Source organism: Phlebotomus papatasi, chromosome 2 (genome assembly GCF_024763615.1).
Source record: "Phlebotomus papatasi isolate M1 chromosome 2, Ppap_2.1, whole genome shotgun sequence".
In the NCBI taxonomy this organism is placed as follows: domain Eukaryota; kingdom Metazoa; phylum Arthropoda; class Insecta; order Diptera; family Psychodidae; genus Phlebotomus; species Phlebotomus papatasi.
In genome coordinates this window covers 1,561,800-1,580,884 of record NC_077223.1, presented here as the reverse complement: position 1 = coordinate 1,580,884, position 19,085 = coordinate 1,561,800, and the positions used below count along the sequence as shown (strand labels likewise).

The window sequence follows — 19,085 nt, the reverse complement described above, 5'->3', positions numbered from 1 at the left end:
TTTATCAAGTCAGAATCACTTCAAAATCAACTTGAGTTTATTTAGACTCCTATAGTTTAGTTCATGAACTGGTTTATTCGTATTATTATTATTCGTTTATTTAAAATACGATACATTTTGTTTCTTTGAAACTCTTTTTAAAGATTTAATTCTTAACCAATTTGATCAAGATAAATTTAGTTTCAAAGATCCTTATATTCTATGAGATAGTAAAAGGCTTTCACTCAGTACAAAAATGGTAATTAATTATTTGATCAGACGAATGTAAAGATGTAATGTAGTCAAAATAATTTTTTAATACAATTTTTTCCAATTGCCATACAAAAACGTGCGATATTCTATTTTTTGATAAAATTTATAAACCTGAATTCTATTTTGGCCACGTAGTACAAACTTAATCTAAATAAACTAAATTTACCTGACAACGCATAATATTGTCATATCCATGAAAATTATCCTCATAGTTATGCTCCTAAACGAGTTTCGAGCACGCATTAGAGTGTAATAAGCCCTTCCCTAATTTACCTTTAACGCCGAGTGAACAATTGTTGCATTGATTTTGTTGCTGCTGGAAAGGTGTGTAGAAATCCATAAATTCATGTTGCTTTCTGCAATTAACAGTGTGTCTGGGATTTATTAGAACTATACGCAACAACAAATTCAGCATAGTATTGCGCCTTACCGAAGTGCCAAAGACAATGCGAAAAGAAAGAAAAAATATTGAGAAATATGGGTGCCCTTATTCTTACCTTTTATCTTTATGCATCACTTCCTTTTCAGCATGGTGTTGTGTCGAATGGAAAAACTTTCTTTTAGTTGATGTTATGAGGGGTTGCTGTTTCTACGGTGGTTAGACTTTCTTGGCTTTTGTGTTGTGACAAAATTGCTTTCCCTTTTACCCAAAATGGGTCTCTTCGGAGTGGAAGAAAATCCACGCATTGCTTGCGAGTTCGTAGCGTTCCCTCTTGTTGGATTTTCTGATGGTGTTCCATGTTACAGTTGGTTCCGGTTGAATAGGAACAGTTGGAGGTAGAGAACATTTAGTTAATTCATGATGTCATAACTTATCTTGAACAGATATAGTGATTTATTTTCTTAATATAATTTTATAATTTAATAATATTAGCCAATTTCAGTAAAAAGCTTAATTTTTTGCAAATGTAATATAATAACCAGCGCACAATAACTCTTGTTTGTAAATATATTTTCCCCGCGAGCCTTTAATAAATAATTTTAAGAGAAAGATATCAGCGATCGTTATACTTCGGATCGGTTGGCTTTCCCTTACATTGTTGCCAAAAAATAATTCGTTACCTTTGGCTATTTAACTATTACAAGAATTACAGGGATTCGTTGTGTTAGTTCGTATTTAGTTAAAAGAACCAATAGAGAAAAGTTTACCACTTCAGAAAAAAAGGCTTTTTTCCTCCTATTTTAAAATGAAACTGGATCTGTTCATAATATAATTTAGCCTGGCAAACCAATAGTGAAACTACTTTATATTATAATAAGCCTCAGTTGCTTTTAGAAATACTAGAAATGAACTTAGTTACAAAGGTTCTCCAATTCTAAGGTATTTAACTTCACCCTATTTGTGGACAGACAGATTAAATCTCTTACTATCCGTGGTGCATACTGCATCTTTCTCACAAGGCAAGTCTTTTAACATTCAAATCCGTGGTACAGATCCCTGTTAAAATCCCGAAATGCAAAATCCTGAATAAGCCAAAATCTCTAACACTATAATCTCGAACGCCAAAATTTCAAATGCTAAAATCCCGAACGCTAAAATTCCAAACGCCAAAATTCAGGAAAGCCAAAATCCCGAAAATCAAAAATTCTAAAAACATAAAACCAGAATTTTTAACTGTAATAGCTATTCCCAGGACTGTATTCCCGCTTAATTACATTATTCTAAGTATTATCGTGAGAATTTTACGAACTTTAGTTCAATGTTAATTGTATTTATGTACAGAGAAATCGTCAATCAGAGCAAATGACACTCAAATCATCCAATTTTTTCTCAGTGGAGACAGGAAAAATTCCTGCCTCCACCCAGAATCGAACTGGAGACCTCTCGTTAACTAGACGAGTGCTCTACCAACTGAGCTATTAGAGGCCACATGCTCTGCTTGACTTGCTACACGACCTTTAGCCAATTGCATTATGCACTGCAATCGCTTACTCTCGGGATTGCGAGATTTGGAAACGATGTGGTGCGTACAATTGAGCCGGCAGCTCATGGTGTCCATGAATTTTGGTTTATTGTGAGAATTTTACGAACTTTAGTTCAATGTTAATTGTATTTATGTACAGAGAAATCGTCAATCAGAGCAAATGACACTCAAATCATCCAATTTTTTCTCAGTGGAGACAGGAAAAATTCCTGCCTCCACCCAGAATCGAACTGGAGACCTCTCGTTAACTAGACGAGTGCTCTACCAACTGAGCTATTAGAGGCCACATGCTCTGCTTGACTTGCTACACGACCTTTAGCCAATTGCATTATGCAAAAATAAATACAATTAACATTGAACTAAAGTTCGTAAAATTCTCACAATAAACCAAAATTCATGGACACCATGAGCTGCCGGCTCAATTGTACGCACCACATCGTTTCCAAATCTCGCAATCCCGAGAGTAAGCGATTGCAGTGCATAATGCAATTGGCTAAAGGTCGTGTAGCAAGTCAAGCAGAGCATGTGGCCTCTAATAGCTCAGTTGGTAGAGCACTCGTCTAGTTAACGAGAGGTCTCCAGTTCGATTCTGGGTGGAGGCAGGAATTTTTCCTGTCTCCACTGAGAAAAAATTGGATGATTTGAGTGTCATTTGCTCTGATTGACGATTTCTCTCTAAGTATTATCCTTCTTAGAATTTTGTCCCTTTCATGATGTTGGCAACTCGGGATTTAGGCTTTTAGGGATTTTGGTTTTCAGGGTTTTGACTTTCGGAATTTCGACTAATTCGGTATTTTGGCTTTCGGTATTATGGATCTCGGGATTTTGGGTTTCGGTATTTTAGTTTTCGGGATTTCGACTTCCGGGATTTCAACTAATTCGGGATTTGGCTTTCGGGATTTTGGGTTGCGGGATTTGGTTTTCGGGATTTTGGATTTCGGGATTTTGGCTTAAAGTACTATGGGCTTCAGAATTTAAACCACTGGATTTTTGCCTTTTGGGATTTTAGATTTCGAGATTTTGACTTTATATATTTTGGTTCTCAGGATTTTCACTCATTCGGATTTTTGTCTCTTTGGGATTTTCACTTTCAGGATTTTTGTTTTTCGGTATTTTGGCTTTTGGGATTTCGACTGATTCGGTATTTTGTTTTTCGGGATTTTGATTTTCGGGATTTTTGACTTTCGGGATTTTCGCTTTCACGATTTCGACTAATTCGGTATTTCGGAAATCGGGATTTGGTTTTCAGGATTTTGTATTTTAGGATTTTGGCTTACGGTATTATGGCCTTCGGGATTCCAACCACTGGATTTTTGCTTTTTGGGATTTTAGATTTTGAGATTTTGACTTTATATATTTTAGCTTTCAGGATTTTCACCCATTCGGATTTTTGTCTCTTTGGGATATTCACTTTCAGGAGTTTTGCTTTTTAGTATTTTGGCTTTCGGGATTTTGGCTTTCGGGATTTTGACTAATTCAGGAAGTGGTTTTCAGTACTTTGGATTTCGGGATTTGGTTTTCGGGATTTTGTATTTTGGGATTTTGGCTTATGGTATTATGGCCTTCGGGATTCCAACCACTCGAGATTTTAGATTTCGAAATTTTTACTTTCGGTATTTTGGTTTCCATGATTTTCACCCATTCGGATTTTTGTCTCTTTGGGATTTTCACTTTCAGGATTTTTGCTCTTCGGGATTTTCGCTTTCGGAATTTTGGACGGCACTGCGTGCTTCTCTTCCCTGAATCATATGTTAATATCTTAGGAGCTATTTTCATAAACATACTATCTCTAGGATTTCTAGTACATTGTCTGAATGGATTAATGGGCCAAAATTTCTTGCTCCACTCTATTTTTAAAGTACAAGGCTTTGGTTACTGACTTCCGTAGAAGTTTACAAGAAGTTCCAATATCGCTATCCCTAACCGTTTAGGCTCTATCTTTGCTAACAGCCGGATGGATCAACAGATTAAAAAGGCGATCTATGCTACGAAATTTTCTCTCGTGGGATTATGCTATGGGGGTTGTCTACCTCGTCTACCTCGAAGTGTTCTTATTTAATTTGAAGTCGCTGTATATATACAAATTTGAATATTTTGTGCCACCCGCAAACAAACATATGATCTTTGCATGTGTTCAAATAAGGCACATGTGGAGGTGGAGTTGAAATACTATAAAGATTATTTTGCTCCCTCCAACGTGACCGCATTGTGTTGCTGCCTTCCCTAATGGCATGGCAATTGACGAGGAATCGTACCGCTCTTTAGTTTATATCGAAACTTGGTATCGCAACGACGCCAATTTTTTTCCTCCTCGTCCAAAATATCAAACACTAACTTGGTATTTTTTGTGTGAACCATTAGCTCTCCCCTTGGTGCTAGTGGCGGTTTCCTATAAAATCAATTAAACTTACTGTATCTCTATCTATTTGCAATTAAATAGTGTATTTTATGTGCATTCAGCGAATATAGAACAACGAAAAATTCACCAATATATTCACAGTAATTATATACTTGGATGGTTCAACAAAGTGTTGATAGTTTGAGTGGTGCAAGACAAAGAGAATCACTGAATATAATTATTCATGAATGAATTTAACCAGAACTTTTGGCTGCGTTTGAAATCAAAATTCGAGAAATGTTTAATGTGATTTGTGCTAAAATGAATTTTGTGGAAAGTTTGAAGCTTTCCCTAGTGTTTTAAGGATTTGAAATTCAGCAGATAAAGTGCTTAGTGGTGTAAAAATTTTAAAATGCTACCAAGCATGTGCGATATGTTGTAAAATTAAATATTGGAAGACTTTATAGAAATGCTATTACGATTGCAATTGTACTGTCCTTCACCACATGTCAGCAATCTTCTCACCAAGATACCATTCAATCCAGCAAAAATTGCATGAAGTGCTATACACTATTTATGTCCAGGGCAAATTGCATAGACTATGTGCGTGGAGACAATGTCACAAAGTATCGGAAGGATTAAATTCTAAGCTACATAGTGCAACCATATGGTGTTTCTAATACAAATTATTTATGATCTAGTAAGAAGTCATTCTCACGTTAACTCATATGTGAATATTACATTAAAAAGCATTAAGTGAAAAACGTTGCACGAAAATTATTTGCCAGAGAAGAGTATCTTGTCTGAAAATGTCCAATTATATTATTCTGGGGAGTAAATAGTTGAATGTACACAGTACAAATATAGAAAATGTGACATATGTGAGTTTGGAACGTTTGTGCAAGATAGTAAAAAGATCCCATGTCTACAGTTGAAGTTTCTCATGTCCAGTGACAAATGGTAAATAGAATATGTAATGAAAGTTACATATTTCCCAAGATAAATTTAGCTCTATGTTTGCTTATGCGAACACAGTATTATTTTGCATCAACATTAATTAGTAATTTGATCATTTACCTGGAATATAGAGGTATTATCACTGAATTATTTTTATTGAAAAATGCCTGCAGAGCTAGGAATTTCTCAGCATTCATCAACTCGACAGAGTGATATTTTCAAAAATATTGTTATATTCAAATTACAAGAAATTACATTCGAAAAATAACAGTATACTCCGAAATGTATGTTTACATTAATGATAGTGATATGCTTCTCTTAGGAGCTATGACTTCCTAATTAATTCTGCTCACGAATTGGAGCTTTCTGCACAGATTATTTTCAGTTCGGTATTTTTTAAGCTTCCATTTTCACTAAATAACGTAACAGGGGAAGGTTTTCAGGCTTCGCACATACTCTGGCTTCGAACATTTCATATTTTTGCATATTCCTTTAATAAATCTGACCTATCGCAATATATTTTAATTGCTAGTACTAAGTCATACATTAAGTCATACAGAGTACATGTGAAGCCTGAAAGCCTTGCCTTATAGGCTTTAGATCTAAGAATCCAACATGTGCCTTAAGTTCTCTAATTGCGGTAGGGGAAAGTACATTTCCTTCGAACGTTCATGCCTTCGAATATTGTAAATTTCTTTCACTTGTCCTAATAGACTTACACATAATTGTCAATAATTAAGCCAACTAATATTTAATAGAAATGTGTAGGGTAAGTGTGCCAAATTCCGGCCAGCTTGCAATTTCGGCCACATTTTTTGTTCCTCGAATTTCCATGAATTTTTAGTTTTTACATACTCTAGAGATTATACAATGCGAAAGAATAACAAAAAATGTAGCTTCGACAAACGAGATGACGTGAAAAAGACATTAGAAGAATTCCTAAAGGGCAAGGAACTATGAGAATGAAGGTGGCCGAAATAGGGCACCAAAGCTATGACTACATTTTTATTCATTTTAAAATGTATTAAGAATGATTTTCAGAGTAAATAAAGACGATAAACTCTCTACAAGGTTCCAAGCAACATTCCTTAAGAAGAAGGAATAAAAAAATCAATTTCTATTAAAGATATTACATTTCAAACTTGAGACTTTGGCGCTTGCATGCAACTATGCCGAAATTTGGCACACTTACCCTAAGTCTCTTAGGAAAAATTGAAAAAAAAGATCACATTATTCGAAGGCATGAACGTTCGAAGGGTTGTACTTTCCCTTCAGCTAATTCAGTTTGAATCTCAGCTAATTCAGTAGATCTTGAAAAACCAACAAAATTGTCATTTACGATTTCAAAACTTCTTGAGCTGAACCTCCAATCTGAAACTCGCCTCAGTGTCTTACAATTCAAAGATCTTTCCAACGACCCCAAACTAGTCCAATTCCGTTGAAGAATACATTTGTTTTAAACTCTTTTTCACCTCTGACCTTGAGGACCCCTATTAGGGATGATGCAGGGGCATTTCGTTCCAGACAAAATATCCGGTTGTATGACCTCAAAAATGTACACAAGAATGAAAGCAAACCTTTATAATTTTTTATATGATGCTAACTGACTACTGTCTGTGTAACGGGAAGGTAGGGCAATTTCATGCTGCCTAAATTTTTCTAAGGATTTTGTGATCAGTTAAATACTGCACGAAAATTCACCATCCCCTTCACTTTGAAATATTTTTTTCCTAAAATAATTTAATACATTTAAAAAGTGATTTTTTTTTCGATTGAGATCTTTAATTTCAAATGACGCCAAATTGTCCCAAAATCAGAAAAATTTCATGTAAGCGAAATTCACATCCCTTTCTTTCTTAAAAGTTTTACATATGACTATCCTACTCTTTCGGACTCTTCTTCTTCTTTTGCACATCATACCAAATTAAATTTAGTTCAGTCCAACTTTGAGTCCGAAAGAGTAAGACAGACTTATGCAAATATTTTGAGAAAAAATGGCGTGAATTTTGACTTCATGAAATTTTACCGAACTAAAAGGTGTGACTGAGGCTTAATTGATCAAATTCGGTTGTAATGGCTCCGGCACACCTCTTAAGATCAGGAAAATTTCTTAAAACAAAATGTGAGAAAACGTTTTGTCAAATTCATAAACGACATCATTTTGATAAGATTCATTTGTCCGTTTAACGAAACCTTTTTCTCCTGAGTACGATTCCTTACTCAAATTAAAATTTAATAAGCATTTTCCCAACTTATGGAACCTTTTCGGACATCAGGAAAAAAAATAAAATTATTAGGGTAAACATTAGATTTCCGTGAGTTAAGTTAAATTTGATAATCATGAGGAAATTGACTACTTGCTCGTAACTGGATATTATCAGTACTACTTCACGTACGAATGCTCTGAATGAGGCCTATTCTTCTTATGAAAATTTGTTACTTTGCATGTTTTTATTTTGAAGATTAAGATAAATTTTCAAGATTTATTAGCAAACAGTATTAGTTTATGTGGTTTAATATGAATTAAGTTATCGGTCACAGTCATTTGGCAAAGCTTTATACTCACAAGTTAATTTAAATAATAAATAGATCAATTTTGGCTAATGGAATGAGTATTAAGGACAGTAAAAACCCGGTAGTGACTACTAACCTTTGATACCTTTCTCCTTTTAAATGGCTTGAGAAAATAAATGAGAAAGGAGCCAAAGGTCATTATCGTGTTTTACTATCCTTGATAATTAATATTTCAATGTATTTTCTATCGGTTATTGCAGGTTTTATATATTTTTTAAAATGTCTGAAAAACGTGATTTGGATATAATGGAAAGTTTTGGGAGAAACAGCAGGACATGATAAGAGAATATTCAATAAACCATAAGATACTATCTGTAAGGCTGTTTTTCCTTAAATTTTCATTTTTTGATAAGTGGCCCTGATTGATTTATTAGATTTTGAAAAAAAAAACATGTATAAGTGCTTATTATTTTAAAACATAAAAACCTTCAGGGACTGGTCTAATCAGACTAGAAGTTTAGTCCGGTTCCCAAAAATTTGAAATATTTAAAATACAAGGAATTACAGTAATTTTTCATAGGGTGTAGGGCATAAATCGGTCTAGGGCATTAGGGCCCAAATAAATATATTTAGATCCTGGAGAATATTTAGCCTGTAAAATTGAACAAGGTAGGATGAAGTAAATCTATACAAAGGACCTTTAATCGATGGTCTTAAGTCCTTAGTGTATAACAGTTTGGGATAAATCTTTATTGTCAAATTTTGCAGATTAAATATTCTCGAGCTTCAACCCAAGTCTGTTTAGTCCCTTAGGTTTAAAGCCTGTATAAGTCACTAGTTTAAAACCCCTAATACCCGTAAAAATCTACGGTTAATCAACTTGACTTTAATAACTTTACAAATCGTTATGTTTCTTAAAAAACTCCTAGATTGAAGATTTTTTTTTTAAAATAGAAATAAAAATTCTAGATTAATAAATTCAATAGCGGTTAAAAAAACATAAATCATAATAACTCTACTAAGCTGTGGGCAGCTTTACTGACTCTAAAAGAAACTAATTTTAGTTAGTTATTGTTTCATAAATCTGCCTGGTTATCCCCTATTATAAGATTTCTGTAGTAGTAGTAAGGGTAAAGCCCTAAGTGCGTTCCTTATGCATTTGGCCTACCCTAAAAATTTTTCACATTGTTTTTTGATACATCTCCAACTCTTTGTTAAAATATTGCTTACGCGCCGGGTCGTAACTTCAAAAGCATTACATACCTCTGAATTATTTAGACATTCCCTTGAGTAATGTCCAAGGGTGTGAGAGTGAGTGAACCGGGAACAATGAGAAACAAAACGGGTATTTATAAAATAATATCAAGTTTTATATCATATGTTGGAATATTACATTTTTCACTCTGGTTTTTTTTATTGCTCTTATTTATGCTAACTTTTGCAAGTAAAACGGAAAAAATGGCATGAAGCCGGTAAGGTCGAATGTATAAAATACAAATGGAAATCCCACCGAAGCTCTCAAAGAAGAATGTTGGTACTTCCGGTACAGATATAACACATATTTGAAGTCACGTACAGCCAAATAAAAATACATTTTCCTTTGACCAAAGACAAGAAAAAAAGAAATACTTAGCCAAAAAGTAAATAATAAATGAGACTTCTATCCGTTTATCCATCTCTTTTGGTGTCTTTAGATACAAGAGTCATTTGTTAGAGACACAAATAGATACATGGGGAAGAGTCACAATATTACTGAGAATATCTCAAAATCATTCCACAATGCTGTGGAAAATGTAGCAAGAGAAAATCCATTGATGAGAATGAATGTTGTATTGATGGCTTTGAATGTCCCAACAGACGAAGCCAGAGATAACTTTCAGAAAACGGATGTAGTAACTCCTACACTGACTGTCAATAGAATAGTCTACAAGAAAATTTGAAAAACTAGTATAGGAATTTCTACAATTATACCCAGTTTACAATGAAACGAAGGGCTTTTGCATAACTCTAGTACATAAGGAAACTGATTATCAATTTACTGATTAAATTTGCTCAACCAACTTTAATTTACTGACAAAGATTATTATCAGCTGAAAATACAACTCCCTTTAGTAAATCGTTAAAATTAATGAATGAAATGTTCAAAACTTATCACTATGATTATCAGAAGTGATTGAAAATTGTAGGGTTAGGGAATATCACTGAAAATTACTTCGTTAATTTTTTTGTGATTTTTGCTGTCTCTTTTTTTGGTTCACCTAGAAATAATCCATGTAACTTTAAATAGATTTATAATAATTTTATTTATCAGTTTGTGGATTTCATTAGCTCATTAAAGAACTAAAAAAAAGTGTTTTCCCTATATGCTTTTAGGGTGAAAGAACACCTATTGACACATTAAGAACTCGTGTGAGGACCTATTGATACCCTACTCTGTACCATTTGGAATGAGAAATTTGAACACTTATCCTTATCGGAAAACGTAAATTAATAAAAACACGCCAAATTACTTACATTTTATTAGATACAGTAAATAAATTACAACATTTTGACAATTTACCCAATTTTTCAGTCTCATGACAGACACGATTTTCTCCTTTTATTGATTTATTTTATCGATTATTTTATTATCAAATAATTAAGCGTTTTAATTGGTTCAAATTGCCATATAAATTTGGGGAACTCTTTGCAAAGAGGGATAAAAAATATGTTTTTTAATGTTTTGAGTCATTGTAGATTATATCGGTGGTTCAGAATAAGACTCGAACAACCTGAATTTTTACAAAACTCGTTTTTTTCGCATTTTTCGGTATTACTTGACATTCTTTACGTTCTCTGTGGATATTACAACTGAAAATTTATTATTCTCAAAGTTATTGATGGGTAAAATTAATTAGTTGTTATTAGTAACAATATCCATTGACAGTTTCAGCAGATTGTGTTGTATGATTCCCCCCTTGGTCCCACCAAACTCCGAAAATTTTCTTCTTAAGAAATTTGGCTGCGTCGCCAATTTTGATGCTTCACCAGGTAGAAGCTGTGACTACTGTTCATCGTCTGTATCAATTTGATACTGGAAACTCCTATTCCTATATTATGATTTTTTCTTAGGCATATAAATGCTTGATAATACCTCTATTGACTCATGTTTAATACCCTGAAAACCAATCTGATCATCTCAATCCAGTTATGCTTGCAGATCGGCTCTATCAATTGTTTTTGGCCCTTTTGCCCTTTTCTTCGAAATCACTATTTCTGGACCATTTTAACCGATTTTCCCAGGTGTTTTTCGGTTTTGCATGTTCGCTGTAGGTCTTTTTAGCTAAATGACGTGCTTTAATTGATTTTTTTCTCACGTTAAAGTCCTAAAGTAGCACTCTCCGCAAATGCTGCTTCTTCGGGACAAAACTTAACATCTTTGTTGCTAGTAAAACATTTTTTGAATTGCGATATTTGTCGGTATTGTGGATGGATATTGTCGACAGATGACTATCCTCCAAAAAAAAAAAACATAACTTTACTCATGTGTGTGGACTACATATGTCGCCAGTGCCATATATTTGCAAAAATTCACTAATTAGTTGAGGACCTAGTACATTACTGTGTTTCATTTTCAATCAATTTTACTGCTCGAACTCCGCAAAGGGTGGTGAGTAATGTTTTGAGTTCAAATTGGTTCTGAATCGAGAATGTACTGGTTATGAACCATTAAGTAATGTCTGTCCGAAAATTAATTCTATTACCCTTTTAAACTATTTTTGGAATTTTTTGAGTGATTTGAATTGGTGTAATTATTTTTGAGATATAGCATATAAGTCACGAGTTCGAGCTCTTCGCAATGCCTAGGACGTTTTGCCACCCCTTATGGCAAGGTTGGTTTTCTAGACATATAATGTTTTTGCATCTTGGGATTTAATCTCGCGACTAATAGATGTAGAAAATGGAGCGAAAATTTTATAAAAGATGATTTTTTTTATCAAAAATACTGAGGGAAACATTTTCATGAGCTTTGTTCAATCTCAATTGTATTTATGAACACGTAGGACAAATTCCTGCTTTCGCCAAGGAACGAACTAAGGACCTCTCGTCATCTAGACACTGCATTTAATTCCTCAGTAATTGAGCCTGATAATTGTAAAATTATATGAGAAATTTAAAAAAAAAGTGCTATTCCAATAAATAAATAATCATGGTTTTTGCACTTTTAATGTATTAGTTCTTGTCTGGACTGTATAGTGGGTGGTTTTAGAACACAGCGAGGACTCTGGAAAACAGTTCTCTGAAAAACAATCAAGACAGGAACCTACAAGAAAGAACGCTTGATGATGAAGAATCACTTTAGAATAGAAATATGCTAAAAAATGCTCAGGAGAAAGATTTCCCCTTTTCCTTTTTTATTAGAATAGCACCATGTGCCTATAATAAATCTCATTTGAAGGCTTAATTCTTCTAGGACGTTGTGACATAGAATAATAACTTTATTATGGTTGGTAATTATCTATGTAAATAATAAATCAAAGTAAAATATATGAGATTCAATTTATGGAGTTATTTAAATCAAATCTCAAGCCAAACAATCTACCTAGAAATTCTATTAATTAATTAACATATTTTTCGTTAGTTCTATTATCGACAAATTACCAGCGATTCTGAATGTGCTTTACTCAATGATTTGGTTATCGACAAGATCACAAACAAATAAGTTGTGAGTAGTCCATTTATAAATATAATTTCAGACTGAAAAGACTCCGTCGTAATTTTGTACAGCATTCTTTTATCATTTGATCATCACACATGGTACAATAAACACAAGAAAGACTTTCCTTACAATAATTTTATGGTTAACATATTGAATATTTAGCAATTGACTTCTAAAATAAATAATACACGTAAAAGAATTTATGTTCTTTTACGTGTTATTCTTTTACTTTCTTAATAAATTAAGTTATATGTTTCTGAAGACGGAATTAATTTTCTTAATGACCAATTAGAAATCCGTGCTAAAATGTTAATCTTTTCTTAACATTTTTTCTTATTCTTAATATTTTTTTCTTTAATCTAGTTATTTAAATGGTAAAAAGTGTTCACTCGAATAATTTACACTTATCGTTACAAGTAGGAAAAAATAGGGCTAATGGTGCTATGCACAGAAACCAGCTTTTATTAAGTTTATTTTTCGAAAAATGTACGTAGATACTTATGATTTCTTCTTTTTCTACAATGTAATTTATGTAATAATAATTTCTTTTGTAGCCTTAAGTAAGTCGTACAGTACGTCGAAAGCTTAAAACTAAGTACCGTAAGTGCGGCTGACTGTCTCCTACGAGTAGCTTTGACACCCTCCTGTTCTTAGGCTTTTCTTTACTTCTAGAACTGAAGGATGTACTTTACCAAATCGAACTACCACGTCTGATCGATGAGAACTGTCCTTATTCCTTAAACAATAGAATTATAGAAAAGCTTACGTACAGGAGGGGGTCAAAGTCATCCGCACTTACGGTTTTTTTTACTCTGACTTGAATCGAATTCCACTGGTAATTTTAATAAGTAACTTGTAAAATAAGTAAGCTGGTTTCTGTACATAGCACCCTAAATCAGACAACACAAAGTTCTGATCTATCTCATAAAAAATCTTTAATTTTACATCTGTTACATTTATCAGTTCATTTGAAGTATGTTTTTCATAAAATATACTGAAAAAAAAATTCATGAATTTTCTATCTGAATTAGACCCGGTGTCCTCTATACAAAAACTTACAGTATTTGAAAAGTAATAAGATTTTTGACTATAATAATACCTTAGTTCAAAAGTCTTTGCAACATTGAAAAATTATCAGTGTGAATGACACATCCGTTTGAACCCACTCATGAGCTTCTTGTTTGAAAGTATCAACCTGAATGGAGACTTTATAAATAGAATTTTGCATGCACCTTATAACACTTTAGTTAGAAAGTTCATAAATCAAAAGTGAATAAGTTTGAGAAGAAGAACTTTGACCGCATTGAAGAACAAAACATCACTTCCTCAGACCTCTCCAAGAATGTAGGTTAGCACTTTGCCTTGGTAGCAATTGGAGCTCCCCTGCAATTTAGATAGATGGAAGTGATATAATCGTAAAGAATTGTTGTTTATTGATAGCTAATTCTTTGCTTAAAGCCACTTGGGAGGCGTAAACGCAACTTTAACTCCTATCGATTTTCCGCTGTTTGTGCAGTCGCGAGAGAGGAAAAAAATCCCAAAAACCCGCATCATAAAATTATTCAATCGGAAATACCCATCAAACATTGCGATTGAATTCTGTGTAATTGTGTACACTAAATAGAGAAAGGAGAAAAAAAGGTAATGTAATATGGTTATGGTACCAATTTGAACACCAAAAGATTGCAGCGAATGACGTCCGCCAAGAGAGAAAACTAAAATTTACTGATACAGACACTGATAGTAGATGTATTTTATTGAATTTCTAACTTATAGGTAGTTTATCACCTTATTCATGTATATATCGCATATCATGGAATATTTCACACACAACAATTATTGGCAAAAAAAAAACATCGATCGATTCTGGGAAAATATGAATATGCCTTTTTTGTAGCATCCCCCTTTGATGCCTGATGACCTTCTTGTACATGAAACTTTATATATCTTCAATTTATGTATGTTAGTATCATATCGCACTTGAACAAATGTAATAACGAAAGACATTTTTTGAGATCCTCTTATTTTCCTAAAAGTTTAATTTATAATTTTTTAAACTTATCATAAATTGTTGATTTATTCATAATAGCGAGGACCGGGGCAGAATTTGCCAGCAAATGATATTTTTGTTTGCCTATAATTTGTGAAAAACATATTTCAAATAGACTGATAAATATTTAAATGAATAAGAAGAGAGTTAATTTCTATGAATAAATAGTAGGTTGCTTAATATTCTTTCTAAAGAAAAATGCAACACTCCACTATCTAATACAGTAGAGTCTCGTTATAGTCCATATTTGGTTTCAGATTTGACACTTGGGTCGCACTATAGTCCATGTAATTTTTTAAAATTATCAACGACTTTTAGTATTGAAATTGCTCGACGGCTTCCACTTTCTTTGCGATTGTGGTACTTGTCCTTGCTCTCTTCATTATGGATCACAATTATCACAACTACTTAATAAAGTTTGCCAAAAATATTAAAATAATTATGCTTGTTGCGTACAAAAAACATAACCTAACATAAAATCAGTGTTTTGAAATCAACGGTCGATAAATTGTGGACTATAGAGCGATGGCCTATAGCGAGACTCTACTGTACTATCGTCGTCGGTTGCGTCGACATCTGTCATATCTGCATTTTTTTGTGTCAGCCTTTCACGCAAGAGAGTACGTCTGTATTGTAGCTTGCACCAAATGCAGATACAAAACAAATGCAGATACGATAGAGGTAGAAGCAATCAACGCTATATCGACGGTTCAGAATATAAAACGAATAACTCACGAATAGCTAACTTCACAGGACAGCGATTTCAAATTGCGATTTTACATGCTGAGTATAAGATTATAAAGATTTAAAACCCTATAACTTTGGGAATAATTAACTTTCGGATATAATATTCACAGGGAAAGTAGAGTGTGTTGAGTATCTGAAGAGCGAAAAAAAACGAATTTTGCAAAAAATCGATTTATTTGACTTATATTCTGATAAGTCGATATGTGGCTAATTCTGCGCCGGTCTCCCCTAATAGTTTTTGAATGTAGACTCATACTCAGGGGCATGCCATTTCCTATGTTCCCATATGTTTCTAGCGAGCCGAAAAACTTTTGTGTTTATTAGCTGTTTTCTGTCATTGTAGAACGAATTAGCAATAAATACTAATACAAAATGAAAGACAATTTAATAGCGAGGAGGCAACCGAAAACCCTAAATTGGCAACCTACATAGTTTTGAAGATATCTCGTGAAATGTGTACAAAAACAGGGAAGAAAATACACTAAAATCGGTCGCATTTTTCAGAGCTAATGTCACTCTCCTGCTCATACTAATTGGTTAAGAAATATGTCTTGTGGAATATCTTTACCGGCTTTACCCTTAAAACGTTACAAAAAAATAATTCAAGATTATTTGCGAATACAAGTCTTTTTATAATGTAGAGTACAACGGGATAACTTTGAGCAAGGAATAACAAGATCAAGATATTGATTTAAGCGTCAAACTATTGGGGATCTTCTGAAAACCCAGTTCACAAAGTCTTAACGTTAAACGTTAAAAACAATTGGTCCAATAAGATATCGAAGATAATGGATTAAATAACCAGTCATTAGCCCAGATAAGCTTATGGTAGCTGAGATTCTTTACAGGTGACCTCGAAATGCGTGCAACTCGGGGTGCTTGCAACTCGGAATGCGTGAAAATTCGATTGTGAGTTGAATTTTGGGGGTAATGGCTCCGGCAAACCTTTTAGATCAGGAAAATTTCATGAAGTCGAAATTCAAAAGCCTTTCTTTCTCATATGTTTTGCACATGACTATCTCATTCTTTCGCATACCAAATTCGATTGAGCTAAATTAAATTTGGTGTGATGTTTAAAAGAAGAAGAAGAGTGCGAGATAATGAGATAGACATATATAAAGCATGTGAGGAAGAAAGGGATTTGAATTTCGACTTCATAAAATTTTCCTGATCTAAAAGGTGTGCCGGAGCCATAAAGAATCGCGTCGAGTAAACTGTTCTCGGCAGTCAAAATGGATGAAATTGGCTCGACGCGATTGTTTACCACCAAAATTCAACTCACAATCGAATTTTCACGCATTCCGAGTTACCCTGTAGAAATTTTTGTTTTTTTAGTATTTTATGATGTAGTAATATGGACTTCTTTCAAAATTTGCACACTATTAATTCAGATTGAATAGGAGTTATCAAAACATGTATGTATGTATGAATATGTGTACCTATATGGATATATATCCCCATATACACACATACATACACAAATACATATGTACTTTAAAAAAATGTGTAATCTAAAAGTGTGTAATTATTAATTTTATCTGTGTAATCACACTGTAAACTAAGATTGTAAAAAATCTCAGCTAAATTAGCACTTGATTACACTAATGTAAACATTTTGTTACACATTTTGTGTAAAAGTGTAAAATTTCGTGTATTTTAGCAAAATGTGTAAAAGTTACATAAATTGAATTGAATTTTATTCATGCCCAAAAGTACAAAGGACTACATTCCCGCAAATTTTACCTGTATGTACTGTATTGCTGTTACACCAAAATTACCTACTTGTGTAAATTAAAAATGTAAATCATGATAAAGGCGATAATTTTGAACTACGTAGCTTTATTGGATCTCCTGGAAAAGACTTTGAAATATGATTTAGCCGTTACTTTTTCACAAGTGCGATATCCAAGACCTCTCAGCAGACATTTACACGTATATGGTCCGTATACGGCTTCCATTCATTTCAACACAATCTTCCCCCCGAATAGATCGAAATTATAATTCATATATTGGGAAATTGAGGTGTTTCCACATGACAAAGGATTTTGCAGTCCCTTTGTGCCAAAAGGAAATGAAAGAATCCCCTGTGGAGTTTGCCTGCTGTCATCAACTACTTGCGTACATCGGTTTATATGTTGAAGCACTCATACGCATGATTAATGGACCTCCAAAAAAAAAATTACATAAGGAATCATTTGGCCATGTTCATTACTGTGAGTAATCATTTTTGGAGAATTATCGAATTTGGTATTCTTGAAAATGCCCCTCATTCATTAGGGGGTGTTATTTTCCACCTTCTTTGGAAAGAAATCGATATGGAGTAGTTATATAAAAGATGTTGCCCAAATGCTTAGTGGCTTTGGGTGTTTTATTGCACAATATTTCTCCACAGTTAAGAACCCTATGATGTATGCTTTTAGTAAGATCGAAGTAAGGGAAGGAAATATTAGGGAGAGCGAGAAAATTCCATTTTACGACAATCGTCCTTCATACAAATGCATTGTCTTTTGCTACAACATGAAATTGAATTTGAAAATGAGTAATAGGGGTTGAGAAATAAAGAGAAATAGCAAAGAATATGCGAAATTGATTTTTTCTGACGATAACTTGTTCAAGATCCTTAAAATTTAAAAACGGTTAAACAGAAGGTAGGGGAATGTTGGCATGGTTCGCACAGACTGAACCTTCAAACAATGCAAATGTTCTCTTTGTTTGCAAAGAGCTAGTTCGTTATTTCTTAGCCATAAGATAGATCATTATTAAGTTCATGAAACGAGATGAGAAATGGTAAGTCAGCTCTTTGCAAACAAAGAGAAAATTCGCATCGTTTGAAGGTTCACTCTGTGCGAACCATGCCTACATTGCCTTATTCATTAAGTATTAGAAGAAAATTCCATAATTCTAATCAATTTATTTGTTGTGTTAATCTTTACCCTCAAAGTGTCCGAAATTATAAGCAATTCCCCTAACATTGATGATTAAATCGTCTTCATGAAATTAGAAAATTTTTTTCATTAATAAGTAACCGGCTTAATATTCCTATTCCCATTTATAATGTCCAAAATTTCCCAATAGAAAATTTAATAGCTTTAAAAAGCAGGTGCTTTGTCAACATAATCTACTAAATATTAACAATTCATCTCTCATGACTAGATTTTCCACAAACCCTTCTGTGATTTCTGTATTTCCATTATCTCCCTCTTCCTGTTCCATATTCCAAATATATCCGTTTTTCGCAATGCTATTTTTTGACTTTCCTATTTCCTAAGTAATCCGATTTTATCAAAAGTCTTTACCCCCTTCACGTATTTATCGTGTTATTACTGTTCTCATACATATGTAAATTACCTAAGCTTGGGTATGATAAGAATAAATTCCATACCTGGCAGAATATTTTTTTTAATTTTTTTTCTGCTATCAATTTAAAGTAAAATGTACTATTAATAGACTTGTATTTTTGTGAAGAAATATAAACCATGTTGTACATAATATTTTAGGTCACTAGTAGGGTGTATCCCATAAATCGATCAAACAATAATTAATGAGCTACTGGGCACCTATTATAAATAATTTCTGATAGCCAGAGTTCACGCAATTAACTAC

General features: G+C 33.3%; 1 protein-coding gene across 1 annotated transcript in view; it reads left to right on the top strand.

Annotated features, from left to right (window-relative positions):
* The first annotated feature begins 4,826 nt into the window (after positions 1–4,826).
* The window catches only part of LOC129802116 (uncharacterized), a 30,760-nt gene continuing 16,501 nt past the window's right edge, over positions 4,827–19,085 (top strand). The window contains exon 1 of the mRNA XM_055847700.1: positions 4,827–5,475. The gene's annotated coding sequence lies outside the window, so the exon portion shown is untranslated. The remainder of the gene's footprint in view (positions 5,476–19,085) is intronic.